The sequence below is a fragment of the Malaclemys terrapin genome, chromosome 20 (genome assembly GCF_027887155.1).
Source record: "Malaclemys terrapin pileata isolate rMalTer1 chromosome 20, rMalTer1.hap1, whole genome shotgun sequence".
Classification (NCBI taxonomy): Eukaryota; Metazoa; Chordata; order Testudines; family Emydidae; genus Malaclemys; species Malaclemys terrapin.
In genome coordinates this window covers 19,232,593-19,248,277 of record NC_071524.1, presented here as the reverse complement: position 1 = coordinate 19,248,277, position 15,685 = coordinate 19,232,593, and the positions used below count along the sequence as shown (strand labels likewise).

Sequence of the window (15,685 nt, the reverse complement as noted above, 5' to 3'; positions counted from 1 at the left end):
ATCCAAAAGCTGAATTTTCCAGGCCCACATTCATGTATCAGCCTAACTCACAGGAACTGCATGTACAATATCATTTGATATCTCTGATTCTAATATTCTGTCAGTTGACTTGTTTTCTATCCCAATTTAGTTTCCAGACAAGCGATGAAGAGCTCTGTAAATACATGATCTTCTTGATTTATGTTGATTTTTGTCACTATTCTTTGAGTAAGGTTCATTCATTACCATGAATATTTACAATAATTGACTACAACTTCTACCTGAGGCTAGACTTTGAATAGGTTATAAGACATCTATTTTGAGATGAAATAAAACTTCTCAGTTGTATAATGACATATAATAGAGGTAGGTTTATAGTTTTCATTTCCTCTAATTAATTTAGTAGCTGATGGTGGAACCTTGTGAAGAATCCTGACAGAATCTTGGGACTATTTGTCAAACTGGGAGCCCATGTTATAACGGGTCACCTATTTAGCACTTGTGTACAAATGTTATAAGACCTTGACTGAAGGCTGTTACATCTGTAAATCTCTAGGTTTCCTTAGTTACCTTTCTTTCACAGCAGAATAATAACGAGAATAATAAGTGTTTCCTTCCAGTTTTATTAGATTATCTTCCTTTTAGTGCACACTTCAGGCTGTTTACTTGTTTCTGCACTGGGGATGTTCATGCATCTGCCAGCAGACAATGAATCAACCTTACCTGATGTTTCTCTCACTCCGTGTTCTACTCCCATCTCTTAGTACAGTGGCTCTCAATCTTTCCCAACTACAGTACCCCTTTCAGGCATCTGATTTGTCTTGCGTACCCCCAAGTTTCACCTCACTTAAAAACTACTTGCTTACAAAAACAGACATAAAATTAAAGAAGTGTCACAGCACACTATTACTGAAAAATTGCTTACTTTCTCATTTTTACAATACAATTATAAAATAAATTAATTGGCATATAAACACTGTACTTACATTTCAGAATATAATATATAGAGCAGTATAAGCAAGTCATTGGCTGTATGAAATTTTAGTCTGTACTGACTTTACTAGTGCTTTTTATGTAGCCTGTTGTAAAACTAGACAACTATCTAGATGAGTTGGTGTACCCCCTGGAAGGTCTCTGTGTAACCCCAGAGGTACACATACCCCTGGTTAAGAACCACTGTTTTAGCACATAGCAGATATTTTCCATGTGCCTCTTCAACCTCAATATTCAGTCTGAAAGTGCTGATACCTCTCAAACCTGCCTTGATGTGATGCAATACCAGAGAAGATCTATTGCATTCTTTGGGGAAAAAAAATCCTGTGTGCTTTTCAGTACCAGTGTATCCAGAGAAGTTCATGTACAGTGGCAGTCAAAAAAAGCTAACAATGTTAGGAGCCATTAGGAAAGGGATAGAAAATAAGACAGAAAATATCATAATACTATTATATAAATGTCTGCCCACCTTGGAATACTGCATGCAGTTCTGGTCTCTCCATCTCAAAAAAGATACATTAGACTTGGAAGAAGTACAGAGAAGGACAACAGTAAGGAACAGTTTCCATATGAGGAGAGATTAAAAAAACTTGGACTGCTCAGCTTGGAAAAGAGACAACTAAGGGGGGATATGATAGAGGTTTATAATATCATGAATGATGTGGGAAAATTAATAAGAAAGTGTTATTTATCCCTTCGTGTAACACGTGAACCTGGGGTTGCCCAATTAAATTCATATGCAGAAGATTTAACAACAAACATAAGGAAGTACTTCTTCACACAACACACTCAACTTGCGGAACTCATTGCCAAGGGATGTTGCGAAGGTCAAAAGTATAACTGGGTTAAAAAAAATTGGATACATTTATGGAGAATAAGTCCATCAATGGCTATTAGCTAAGATAGCCAGGGATGCAACCCCACGCTCTGGGTGTCCTAAGCCTCTGACTGCTGGGACTGGATGACAGGGGATGGATCACTCGATAAATTGCCCAGTTCTGTTCATTCCCTCTGAACTATCTGGCACTGGCCACTGTTGGAATACAGGCTGCTAGATGGACCATTGCTCTGACCCAGTATGGCCATTCTTATGTTTTGATTATTTCCAGCTCCTGACTGTTCCCTAGTTCATGGCAATGTATATATGTATGTCCCTTGTGAACCTCTCCTCAATGTTTTGCATAGCTCTGTATAGTCTGCCATTGCTTGTTCTGGTTTTGCACTCCAATCCTCTCTTCCGTTTGTTTGTGAAGTTTTGTGTACATCTTTTTACAGAATGCCATTTCTTTTACTTCTGTTACATCACCTCTCTTATCCTATTCTGGTTCTCATATTGTGCCTATCATCATGATAACTCTTCTTTCTAAGTTCTAGACTTGCCTTGGCTCACATTTGATTTTAGTCCTACATTGAATGGTGAAGATTTTATGTTTTTATTTTACTATATTTATGGGCAAATATAAATTACATACAGTATTATTTCTGTCTGCACTGAGTCTTTTACATAATGATAGCACAGTCTGCCTCACAGCTCATATTGGTTCATTCTAGCCAAGCATTGTGTACAGCAGTACACAGCCTTGGAAACCACAAAGGACACTTCCATCCCTGAATGGTGGTGTAGCAACGCACAAATGTGTGGTGGGTTCTCTGTTCACTCTGGCTGAGCTCACTTAGAGCTTGAGGAATTCGGCGAGAGCGCCATGCAAACATAGGTTTAATATCACTAGATTATGTCACGTATGCAGCAGCCACAGAGAGTGGAATCAGCATTGTTCATTCTACTTAGAGCTACATCATAGCCTCAGGTCCCTGAGCCCAACATTCACCAACATGGGGGGGAACTGTATGTGCACATCAAAGGACAAAAACATAGTTATGCCTAGCTAAGGTTATGCTGACTTCTTTATTTGATCATTGTCATTTTACTTTCATAAGCATCTGCCAATCAATCAGGTACTATCCATAATGAACTAAGTGAAACCAGAGACCTTATACTTTGCTTATGTCAGCTCGTTATTACTTATTAGCTCTATAGCACAGTTCCTTTATTCTTTGCTGCGTCTCCTCAGTGACCAGTGCCACTTCATGTCTCAGCAAATACCGAGATGTTGAAGCTTGGGAAATGTGCCCTGCAAAGCACTGATTCTTCCAGCAAAAGGAACTATTCTGACAAGACCAATGGCTAATTTCATTTTTGCACTTACAAGATAATATGATATAATGATGAAAAACAAGCAGAACTGAAAAGAGGCATGTTTGTGCTGCAACTACAGTTATAAAAGAGCAGCCTCTTAGTTAATGCTGGCCCCAGATACCTGCCAGGCTATGTCCCATGGAAAGGAAGGTTAGGAAACTTGAGTTCTAATGTGAACTTGAGGTTCAAAGAACAAAACCATCTGCAGCTTTCCAACAGAACTAGAACACAGCAGTAACCAATACCTTTTCACAGGATCTGTGGACTATGGAACTCTCTTGGAAGAGCTACAAATGATCACAAGATGCACTGTATTCAGAATAAACTGCAAAATTTGGAGCAGAAGGCTCAGCAGACTAGCTATGTGCTTAAATCTTTTCCCTACTCTACAGTGCCATTTTAAAAGAGGAGTTGGAAAGGTAAGGAATGATCACAGTAAAGGATAGGAATGATAGTCTGAACATTCCCATGGAAATACACAGTGGACAACGAGATCAGTGATAAGGAACAGCAATATGTAATGGCAGAATAGGGGTTGGTTTTGTTGAGGGACAAGATAAGGTCAGTAACGGATTTGGTGTTGAGAAGAAGAGGGAGAAAGGTAGGGAGGTTGAAAGATTACCAGAGGAGAACTAGAAGGATGAGCTCCAGGTAGTGATGGAGACACATCTTTCTTAGGTCTTCAGAAAGAAGAACAATGCAAATTCCATGCAGACTCTTCTGGAAAATTGGACACAGTGAAAAGCAGTATAATTGGGCTGGGCAAACTCAAAAACATTCCTAACCTATGCTGATGGTTACAAGAATTCGAGACAAAGCAAAAGGGGCCCAGCTTTCCCTGTGGATGCCAGATTGTCCCTGCAATGGGAATAGCACCGTGTTTCTTAAAGGAAGATTTGGCCCAAGGACTTTGGGGGCCAATGCCATTCATTTCTCACCATCCTGTAGTCAAACTGCCATGACTTTATCATCAGAAAAATGGATATTACTCCGTTAGTCATATTACCAGGTTGATGAAGCTGTAACAGGATTCCACACTTGCCCCACCTGTTAGCAAGTGTTGAAATCCTATTGTTAGTTACAAGTTAATTACTGTCTCCTGTGGGGTAGTGTAGTGTTAGACTCCACCCTGGATAAGAGGGGTCTGGGTAGCCCAATGGGGAGAAGGTCCAGAGAGTGTTAAAGGAACCCTGGGGGAACTTAGCCTCAAGGAAGGGAGATTTTTTTTGCTGCTATGATTAGCGCTTAAGCTTGTATTTGGATCTAGGTAGGGGGCTCTACCAGTTTAGAGTTGTTATAAAATACATCCACCAAAACGTCCAAACCAAATTAGGCTTTTTAATTCACAGGCACCCAAATAAAAGTAGGTTTACTTTCAAAGACACTGAGCACCTGCAGCTCTCACTGACTGGGTGCTCAGACACTCCCAAGGTTTGTCTACGTGGTACATTAATTCACAGCAAAGGTGTGTAAATTCTAGCGTGCACTAGCGTGTCGCATGCTAACGGGCCAGCGTGAACCCTAGGAAGTTCCCTAGTGTGCATTAATGTAATCCTATTAGCGTGTGTTAGCAGGGACCACACAGCCTGGTAGTGGGCAACATGCTGGTCTGCACTAGAATTTAAGCCCTCTGACGAATGCACCATGATGGATTTAGAAGCCTACTGTTAGACACCCATTTTTGAACATCTGTCCACACTGTATGAATAGCACGATGCTAAGATTAACGAGCTAAAGTCTATAAAGTCCGTTGAAGGTGAGAAGAGAATCTATAAATGGCCTGTGTTTTTATCCAGGCACTGGGGAATTATGTGAGATGGGCAGCAACACACAGTTTACCTATGACAGGTTTCAGAGTAGCAGCCGTGTTAGTCTGTATCCGCAAAAAGAACAGGAGTACTTGTGGCACCTTGGAGATTAACAAATTTATTAGAGCATAAGCTTTCGTGGACTACAGCCCACTTCTTCGGATGCATATATGCATCCGAAGAAGTGGGCTGTAGTCCACGAAAGCTTATGCTCTAATAAATGTTAGTCTCTAAGATGCCACAAGTACTCCTGTTCTTTTTACAGTTTACCTATAAAATTTTTCATACTTACAGTTTTGAGCTTGAAATCTAAAGCCAATGCTGTATGTGCTGCATCATGAAATGTATTTTACGGATAACAAAAGCTATGATGAAATAATGTGTCTTGAAGCCTTCCATTGATGGTAATTCCACCACCTCTTTAGCTAGTCTATTCCAAGGTCTATGCATTTTACCATTATTATTTTCCTCCGTACGTATTCCTGAAAATAATCCTTCTTCTTTCTCTTCATTAAATTAATTATCCACAGGTAGTTATGAACCATTATTGTGTTGTCCCTTTTTGGCACATGGGTAATGGCCAATTAACTGTTTAATAAGTAAGCACATAAAATAAGTCATCTACTTTAAATGTCTGATTCCAATTAATTTAGGACTGATATCAGATAATACTGAGAAACAGCACATTAAAATAGAATGCCCCTGATTAAGCATAGAAAATAGATAATCCTTTTAGTTTTGATCATCTGATGTCCCAAGGATCAGTGAGTCCAATTTCCATTAGTAGGTAAATCAAATTTCCTTACTTGAACAACAGAGGACCAAACAAACTATTTTTCCTTCTACAGCTGAAGAGCAATGTACGCCTATACTAAAAAAGCAAAACTGTCATTTTCAGCACAAAGTGAGCTAATATTCCAGGTAAGAATTTTCCTGTAAACAAATTTGGCAATGGATGCTTAAGAATAAAAATGAGGCCAAATCCTTTCTGCAAAGCTATAAAAACCTTAGCAGTATATGCTTCTAATTAGATAAACTATAGTTTAATATTAAAGGATATATAAACTACATGTGTCTCTCCTTCAGACTCATTACATATTAAGTAATTTCTCAAATCCATTCTTGTAAAAGTTACAGTAAGAAGGCAGACATCTAATCAGTGATGCACCAGGAGGCAAGATTAGATGTCACACATACAACACACTATAATTACTTTGCCAGATTTTGCCCCCCTTTCTCATGCTGAATAGTACCTTACTATACATACAGTCTCACTGGAAAAAATGGGACTAAGGTAATAAGGTGCTATTTACTGTGTGTACAGCTGACAAAACCATACTGGAAATGCTGACTTGAACTGTGCTTGGTAAGGTTTAATTCATTAATAAGAAGACTGTTGGAAGATCATCATGTGTTTGGTCCATGATGCTTGGGGGCAAAAAATAAAGATTTTAGGCACAGTCAAACATCATGCCATTAACTAGCTCAAACACACTCTTCTTCAGCAGGTGAAATGTGGTGTAGAGCAATCACAGAGAGGCAGATTGTGGTGCAATTTTACAGTGCTCTTAGTCATGGTTTCCTTATTCCCATAGCCAAGCAGGTGGGAGGAGGGGGGCGCGACAGGGCTTTATAACATTTTAGAAGCCAGTTAAGAAGAAAACTACAGTGCAAATTGTTCAGACAGACTTTGGTGGAAAGATTTTTACTGCAAGACTCGACTGATAGCAGATCTTATACTACTGCAGATTATCAAGTACTTTACTTAGAATTCACAACACCACACTGGACAAGTGCATGATAAAGCATTATCAGACTGGTGCAATTTCTCATTTTTTCCCCAGCATCTTGTTATCTCCATGGAAACAGAATGGACCTACCCAACACTAGTCACCTGAGCTGCCATCCTCCATCTCTCATACTTGTCACCATATTAGTCAAATGTATATAAGAATTTATTGTCTGTAACTCAGCTAACCATCCTGGGCATCTCATATGCTTCATGATTTTTTCCCTAGAGAATCCAGTTTATCTATCGATGCATAAAATATGTATTGCACTCAGTGAGCTAAATTCTGCTCTTGGATACAACTGAACATTCCCAATGAATGCAGCGGAGTACTCTGGTTTTCAGAGGTCTGAGGTTAACCTTGATTCTGCCACCCTTATGTTGTACGGTACCTTCCTCTACCAGCAGGGCCACTGAAACCAACTGGCAGAATTTAATTAATTATTATTAGGTGTACTACCAAAGTGCCTAGAAGCCTTAATCATAAACCAGGATCCCATTGTGCTATGTACTGTACAACACAGGACAAAGAGACTGTTCCTTCTCCAGAGAGTTTAAGGTCCCACTCAGTGTAAGGGGGCAGAGTTCAGTTCTTTAAAAACCTAACAACATTATAATGAAATGGTGGATTATGGGTGGTGATTACTCCAGATTATGTGCATTAATAGAACTGCACAGAAATATTTGGAGAAACCCAGAAGGAAAGTATTTTCTCTCCAGCACTTGTGACTAGCTAGCATGAGTCCAGCCTCACAAGAATTAATATTTAGTATGTGAATTTCTTCTCCAATAAACTGTCATTCATTAGGCAATACACTTTTTTTTTTTTAATATAACACGTGGCTGATAAGGTGTCCCTCGAAGCCATAACTACACTGTTGAATGGCTAATACACAATTTGCAGTTTCTGTCTCTCCACCATAAATATTTTATGTAACTGACAAGATCTGATTTTATGCATCGGAAGGTTTTTAAAAGATGTCACTTTGGAGGATTATGCCAGAGGTGACTAACAAATTTGTTTCTGTGGTTCTCTCACGTAATAGCAGAATTGCAGGCCCTTCTGTAAAACTGAGAAGGTTTCATCGTATGCATAACGGTTAGTCAGGAGGCATCTTGGAACATAATATAGCAAAGCATTTTTGTGGAAAGCTATTTTTGGCAATTTGACCACGTACAGTCGTGCAGAACTTGGTTACAGATTGTATGCATGTCAGAATGGAGAAGATTAATAAACTGAATGGTTTGGTACAACAGAATTTAAAATACTCTGTGCCTAGAACTGAAAAAGCGAAGACCTTCTGAACAGGGATTTTATTAATGTCAAAAAGCATCTCACAATAGACATTACAGGAAATAATGGTTTGTCTCTGGAAACTCATTTGAGCTGGAAAATTTTATAACCCAAGAGACATCACAATTTGAATCTTTTTTTAATGTACTGTGTCAGTGTGGCTCAAATGATCACCTTTTCACCTTTGGGCTTAAATTTGTTATAATTTAGAGTCTCCTGTAAGGATGCAAGCTCAGACTCTGCATTGTTCTTGTGATATTATAGTATTAAGCAGTGCAGGGCACTGATGGAGGCTACTATCCACTGAATAAAATATTAAACCAAATCCCACCTGCCCAGTTACTGAGGCTGTCCAGGGGGAAGTTAAAGATCTCTTGGCTCTGTTCAAGACAGAGGATAGTATGATCCCAGTATCTCGGCCAACATTACCTCTTTCTGCTAACACAAGCTCTAATGAGTACAGTTTAGTGAGAGTTTTTCCTGACCACACCATAGCTGCATTTGCCTACATCCTCATTATGGCACCATTTTCTCATTTAGTGCTTTAAAAAGCACTTTAACTTATTTTCTATAAAGGTGTTCTAGAATTTCAGGAATTTGCTATGAAGAAGATACCGGATCAGATTTTTTCCAATTAAAATGGCTTTTGTAAGAACACAAAGGTATTGTTGAATTCAACTACAAAATTGCTAGAGTTTTATTAACCTTTGAGGAGGCTACGATATTTCCCCATGGAAGCTGAAAGATTTCCAATCTTACTACTTATAATATAAAGGTACAAAGTTTTGCATTTACTGATACTGCCTTTAATGCTAGGCCAGCAAAGTGCAGTCACTGCATTACTGGTAATTAAATGCTTTGCAAAGCACTTTAGGATGTTCCACTCTGTGAAAAGCATTATGGAAATCCAAGCTACTCACTGCTGTTATTAAGATGACATAGGGAAATCTGGCCCCCTTTTATTATGTTCCCATTACAAAAAAAAAAAACTTGTGATATTAAGGACAACTATAGTAGAATAGACTATTGCAAATTTAAATAAATCTTGTTTTGTCCTTGTCCCAGTGACTTGGACTTTTCACAAGTTTCTTATTTGATTCATGGAGTGTTTCTTTAGATTAGTTCATCAACTGGTTTATTGTCTGCCACCTGTTATGATTCTAACTAACCCTCCTTAGCAGATCTATCTGGTATGGAGTTATTCAGTACACAGCAGAATATGTCCTGTGATGTACAGTGGCATATTATTTTATTACCTCCATGGAAATCTGTGTATAGCTGGCAGCTATGTGGGAATGCGCCCAAGAAAAGAAATCAGGAGACCTGGGTCCTAATCCTGATTCTGCCACTGATTCACTCCATGACCTTGGCAGATCACTTCCATTCTCTATGTCTCAGGTAACCCTATCTGTAAAATGGGAAGGATAATTCTTATCTACCTTTCTGAAGTGCTTTGGAATCTATGAGTAAATTGCACTGGACAACCCCTGAGGTTTATTAGGAGGTTTATTATTAAATAAAACATCGGTTTCATCAAACACAACTTGGAGGGGCATGGTACAGGATTGTTATGGGCAGTGACAATGGATTAATGCTTTAGTCAGTAACTCTAGCGATTAATATTTGTAACATCCACTTTTAACCCTTCATCTTTCCCCCTGCCCAAACCTTAGCTGCTGCCTGAAGTCCTCCAGGCCCCATAGACAGTGTCCTATGGAGCAGCAAACCATTTTCCTTTCTGTCTGCTGCCCAGGAACTGGAGGGATGTACCAGTCCATAGAAGGATTTTCTGGATTTCCAGAGTTTATTTTTTTAATCATAATGTTCTTGCAAGGCACTATAGACTCAACTTCCAGATATATGACTGCAACAGCAACAATATTTTTGGCGGCGGATTTATTTATTGTTTTGAGACATTGCTCATCTTAATACCTAGAATAATTTTCATATTTATTGAATTCTTTGAGACGTGATTGCAGTGTACCTGTTATCTGTGCTGTAATAGTATCTATTTTGCAGAGAAAATTAAGTCATATTGTTAAGGCCTCTAAATAAGGTATTTATGTTGGCCATCCTGAATTTTATCTTCTTCTCTTGCATTCCCCTTTTCTGTAAAATTAACCACATTTGTTGCATTCTGAAAGCGAGGTGTTACATCACATCTGAAAAAACAATCCCCATAAACTGTTACTACAAAATTTACTCCAACTTTACATTTCTTGAACCTGAAACTAAACTCTAACGATCTTTATGCACTAACTGCAATGACAAGTGCAAATATTAGTCTTTCCTCTTTTTTCAGGGATATAAATGGAAAATGAAAGTAAATTTTACTTTGTAGTTCAGTTCATGCCATGCAGAAAATGTAGTCCATCACAAACATTTGCTCAAATATGTTACGCAAATTGATTTTTGTGAAGACTGAGTTATAACATGCAGTGCTGTGGGTTGGCAGCATGGTATTCAGCTGTCATAAAGCTCAGAGAATGGACTAAATCAAGATGAATGGGGTCACCCTACACTATCCATTCAGTAGAACCCTGTCAGCTGCTTTTAGATTTGGGAAGCTGCCACAGCAGGAAATAAATTTATAAGGAAATATGACAACTACAGTACAGCCGCTTTCAGCAAGCAAGCAGGCCTTCTGTCTATTTTAATGTAGTGAATGATTAAGATAATCTAAATAGGAATCCTGTTTTGCATGTTTAAGTGCCTTATCACAAATTTTGGGCCGGTACACAAAATAGTCACCTTGGGTAGTTAAGTCACTGCCTTTCTACTGATCTATCTGAGGTATCATGCTTTGTCATTTGGCACATTTCTAATTGCCTCAGGTACAGTAGTCCACTTAATCTGGTAGTAAGTCACTGAAACTACGCTGGCATTGCATCTGGGAATTGGTTTGCTAGTACTTTCAGCAGAAAACTTATTTTTGGTGCTGATGGACTAAGCAAGCCCTCACCAGCATTGGCTGTTCTCTTGAAGGGACTGAACAACTCCTGCCCCCACTAATGGAAGTGAATTCAAAATTATTATTAAAACCAAAAACATCCCTCAGTATTATTCCCACCTCTGCATTTCTCAGGATGTCTCATCTTCTAATATTTTAATAATATAATAGTAATATAGTAACTGATAACATCTTAGCAGGCTGAGGTGTTTAATGCCTATTTTGCACTAAAAAGGTTAATGATCACCCAATACTCAATCTCAATTAATATTAACTACAAGGGGGAAGGAACGCAATTCACCAAAGGGGAAAGAACAGGTTAAAGAATATTTAGGTAAGTTAGATCTATTGAAGTCAGCAGGGCCTGATGAAATTCATCCTAGGGTACTTAAGGAACTAGCTGAAGCAATCTCAGAAACATTAGCAATTATTTTCAAGAACTCACGGAGGACAGGTGAGGTCTCAGAAGACTGCTCCTAATCTCCTGATGGGTTACTCTAAGGTCACTTACTAAAAGATTAAATAAATAAATAGACACTCAGCCTCCTATATCAACAAATGCATAAAAGCAAACAACTAGACTATTTAAAATATAGTTATTCCCATCTCAAAAATACACACAAGACAAACCTGTATTAGGCCTGGTTACTGTGTTTTGGAACTCTCATGAAGTAGCTAAACAGTAAAGCTAGCAATTGCTTAGAATACTAAAAGGGGAAACAACATCGATTTTATTTTAAACTCATTCGTTGCAAATTGGAGAGTGGACTACAATGCCTTATCAGAACCATTATCCAGTGCTTGTAGGGTAACTGGCACCCAAATAAATTAAAGTCAACTAAAGGAAGCAACAATGACTAGGAAGTGGTGATTGGGAATAGTAATACACACACACACACACACACACACACAAAAAGAGTACTAGCATCTTGCAGCTTCTAGCTCTTTCCCCTCATCCTTGATTTGTTTGTTGTCTTAGGCTCCAATCCTGCAATGAGCTCCATCTGAGAAAAGCCCTAAACCCACACAGAGGACCAATAACTTCACTGGGAGGGTCCACCAACAAAAAGCTCTGGGGCAGAGCCTGTATCATCTTTTTCATTCACAGAGCACTACGCATGTTTTGTGGACTACGTAATATAAATAATAGCAACTAACTAACTAAATAATAAATAATAAATATGTTAAATGTTTTGTGAATGAAAACACACTCTCTGACCTAGAGAGCTTACAGTGCATGAAGTAAACAGTTCTGTTAACACAGAGATGAATAGAATAGATAAAACATATAACATAAGAGGATGAAGTGCAGAAGACAATGTTCTTGACAATCAAGGTCTGGGTTAGATGATCTAAGAAGCCCTTTTCAACATTCAAATCTATGACTATAGAGACAGAAAATGGAAATGAGTGTTTATTTCTCTCCATTATTCAATCAAAAGGTGCTGAAAGGATTTGTTGGTTAACTGTGAGGGCATCAGATTGCATTGCAAGGCAGATTTTGTAAGGAATTGTGCATACAAATGCTAAAAAAGAGTGTCCACTCATGATCTCAGGACTTGTATGTCCAGGCCATTACAAATTTCCAGTTCAATGTGCAGTTACTGCAAGATTATCCGCCCTTCATTGGTATGGGCTGCTATGAGTTTAGCCAGGAATGGAACTCAAGTAATTTTCTGTTTCTATTTTAGGATGTATTAAACCAGCTGGAACGAACACCCAAATTTCAAATTTAGGATCCTAAACTTAAGTTCCTAAATTTCATATTTAGGCACATAAATAAATGCAATTTTCACAGCTCCTACTGGCTTCACTAACCAGGAATAGCAGAAGTGCTATAAGAGAGGACAGTGGAATGGACCTAGAAATACTTTGTGTTGTTTCTCAGCTTGTAACTTTGTTATGGATGTGTTTTGCTGACTGATGGATTCAACAATCTGCAGGTACCATGACTGAGTGTAATCACCATGCCTGCAAAAAGCATTTTATTTTTCATTACGGATAATGGGATGTTCTGAACTTTGTGCAATTGCAGGATTTTAAAAAGCATGTTTTATTTAGAGGTTATTATGATTCTGCAATTTTCAGAAATAATTATCAGGAGAATTACGATCTAGACAATTATAATTAAGTCAATTTTAGGAATTAATCTTCCTGAATTGGACTATCTAAGCAATTAATAATGAATTAAATGAATCATGATTCCATTTGAAAGTTTTTGCTACTTCTCATTTGAAGAACAGATGGACTCTGCTTTGTATCCAGCTGAAATCTCAGGCTGCTGATCAGCTTCAGATTATCAACTAGCCTCTAAATTTAATTTCTGGATTCAAAGGAATTCAAGCATTTGTCTGAAATTCCCTTGCAAACTGTGTTCCCTATGACCATCTATTCATGTATAAGTCCTACTAATAGTAGGGGAATGTGCGAGAGCCACATGAACATCCTTTGCATACTGCTAGGCCCAGACGGTGAGAATCCAAAATAAAGCAACAACAAAATAATAACAGCCACATGTTTGAATTTAACCATATAATCCCCAATGTGGTAATGACTGATTTAACATTTCTTGGCAGTATTTTTCTTCTGCCGTAATCAGATTTACTAATATGAGAGTCACGTACAGGAGACTGAATTGTTCTATAGATTGGAATTCACACTCAAACAGAGGAATAAATTCCTAAAACACAGGGGGCTTAATTCTTCCACTCGAGGATACAAACAATTTCTATATACTTCAGTGGGAGCTAGTTGTATTTGGAGGTGAGAGAACTGGCCATAGATTTGCATGGGGGCAGCTGCCCCGGGGGCCCAACACCGTCAAGCTCATAGGAGCACATGTTACTGCATGTGTGTATGATGTGGGGTGGGAATACAGATGCAAAGCAACAGCAATAGGACTGGTTTGAAAAGCCTGGCAGGCTCACTACGGAGGGGCACTTTCCCACCTGCTCTAGACTAATGAGCTACCCTGTTCTATTCTGTTTTTTACACTGATTAGCAGGGCCTGGTCAAAAGCTACTTGGGGCAAAGGTAGCAGCTCTCAAGATCTGTCATGAGCTGTGTGACTTGAGAACAATGCAAAACTTTGCAGATGCTTTCAATGTAAACTAATAATCACTGCATGAATCTTCATCATCCAGCATCCCCAAACCAGAAGCTACTGCAAACAGTTTGAGGAAAACATTGGCCATATGCTGGCAAAGAATTAATGCTCTACATCTATGAAATGCTGGAGACTGAGTCAGAACTGCAGGTGATGTTTTCTATCAGTGCCATCAACATTTATCAGTAGATAAGAAAAAAAAGGTAAACCAGAATGTGCAAAATGCTGCTAGTCTTACATAGCTAAGGTACACTGAGCAAGGGATTATTAGCATGCAGGCTGCAATTCTTTAAGGGCTGCTGATCTATCTGAGGTATCATGCTTTGTCCATTTGGCACATTTCTAATTGCCTCAGGTACAGTAGTCCACTTAATCTGGTAGTAAGTCACTGAAACTACACTGGCATTGCATCTGGGAATTGGTTTGCTAGTACTTTCAGCAGAAAACTTGCTGCTGTAGCGCATCTGGTTAAGACGCTATATACTGAAAGAAGCTCTCCTGGTGGCATAATAAATCCACCTCCACGAGAGGCAATAGCTATATCAGCAGGAGATGCTCTCCCACCAACACAGCGCTGTCCACACTGGCACTTAGATTGGTGTAACTTATGTTGCCCAGGGGAGTGACTTATTCACTATAAGCTATTAGTAGTGTAGACCTGGCCTAAGTTAAAAGAAAGTCTGACAGCAACACCCAGAGGTAAGGAGCTATGTGGCAAAACTGGCTAGGTCTCAATTTGTTGAGATTGTTTGCTGTACCCAGGGGAAAAGGGCAGAGACCATTCTGTAGGAGAATATTAAACACCTGACAGTCCAAATACAGAAAAGACTAATTTTAAAGCAATGCCCCACACATATACATTAGATCCCTTCATACGGTTTTAAACTCCCCATTCCAGCACACAATATTACTTCGAGCCTTCTTCTTTTCCACATTTTCTTGAGTAAGGCTTTAGTGCATCTCAGCTGTGGAACAACCCACAGAAACCAGTGTTTATTGGCACTTGAGTGCTGGGAAATTTTTGAGAAGTAGTTGTCTTGGCAAATACTTTAGTCTATTGAATAAACTCAGAGAAAGAACTGAAACTGAAATTCAGGCTTGCAAAATCACTTTCTGAACCACATGAATTTCTGTCTAAAAACCATAAAGAAATGCTGGAATTTTTTTTTTAATTATTATTTATTTATTTATTTTAAATTAAGGAGATATCCCATCTCCTAGAACTGGAAGGGACCTTGAAAGGTCATTGAGTCCAGCCCCCTGCCTTCACTGGCAGGACCAAGTACTGATTTTGCCCCAGATCCCCAAGTGGCCCACTCAAGGATTGAACTCACAACCCTGGGTTTAGTAGGCCAATGCTCAAACCACTGAGCTATCCCTCCCCCTAATCTGTTTAAAAATCTGTTTAGAGGTTTCCAATGAGCTTGAAAATACTTCTGTCTGTCCAGTTTAGTTTAATTACCTGTATTGTAATAGATAGAAAAATATAAGCCCCACAAAAAAATCCAAGTTGATTTAACAGCACCCCAATAAATACAGGCCTGTTTCTCAACTGAAAAAAAAATTGTG

At 38.7% G+C, this 15,685-nt stretch overlaps 1 protein-coding gene across 5 annotated transcripts in view; it reads right to left on the bottom strand.

Annotated features, from left to right (window-relative positions):
* Positions 1-15,685, bottom strand: part of LOC128826611 (leucine-rich repeat and fibronectin type III domain-containing protein 1-like protein) — a 232,637-nt gene that overhangs the window by 111,496 nt on the left and 105,456 nt on the right. The window lies entirely within an intron of this gene.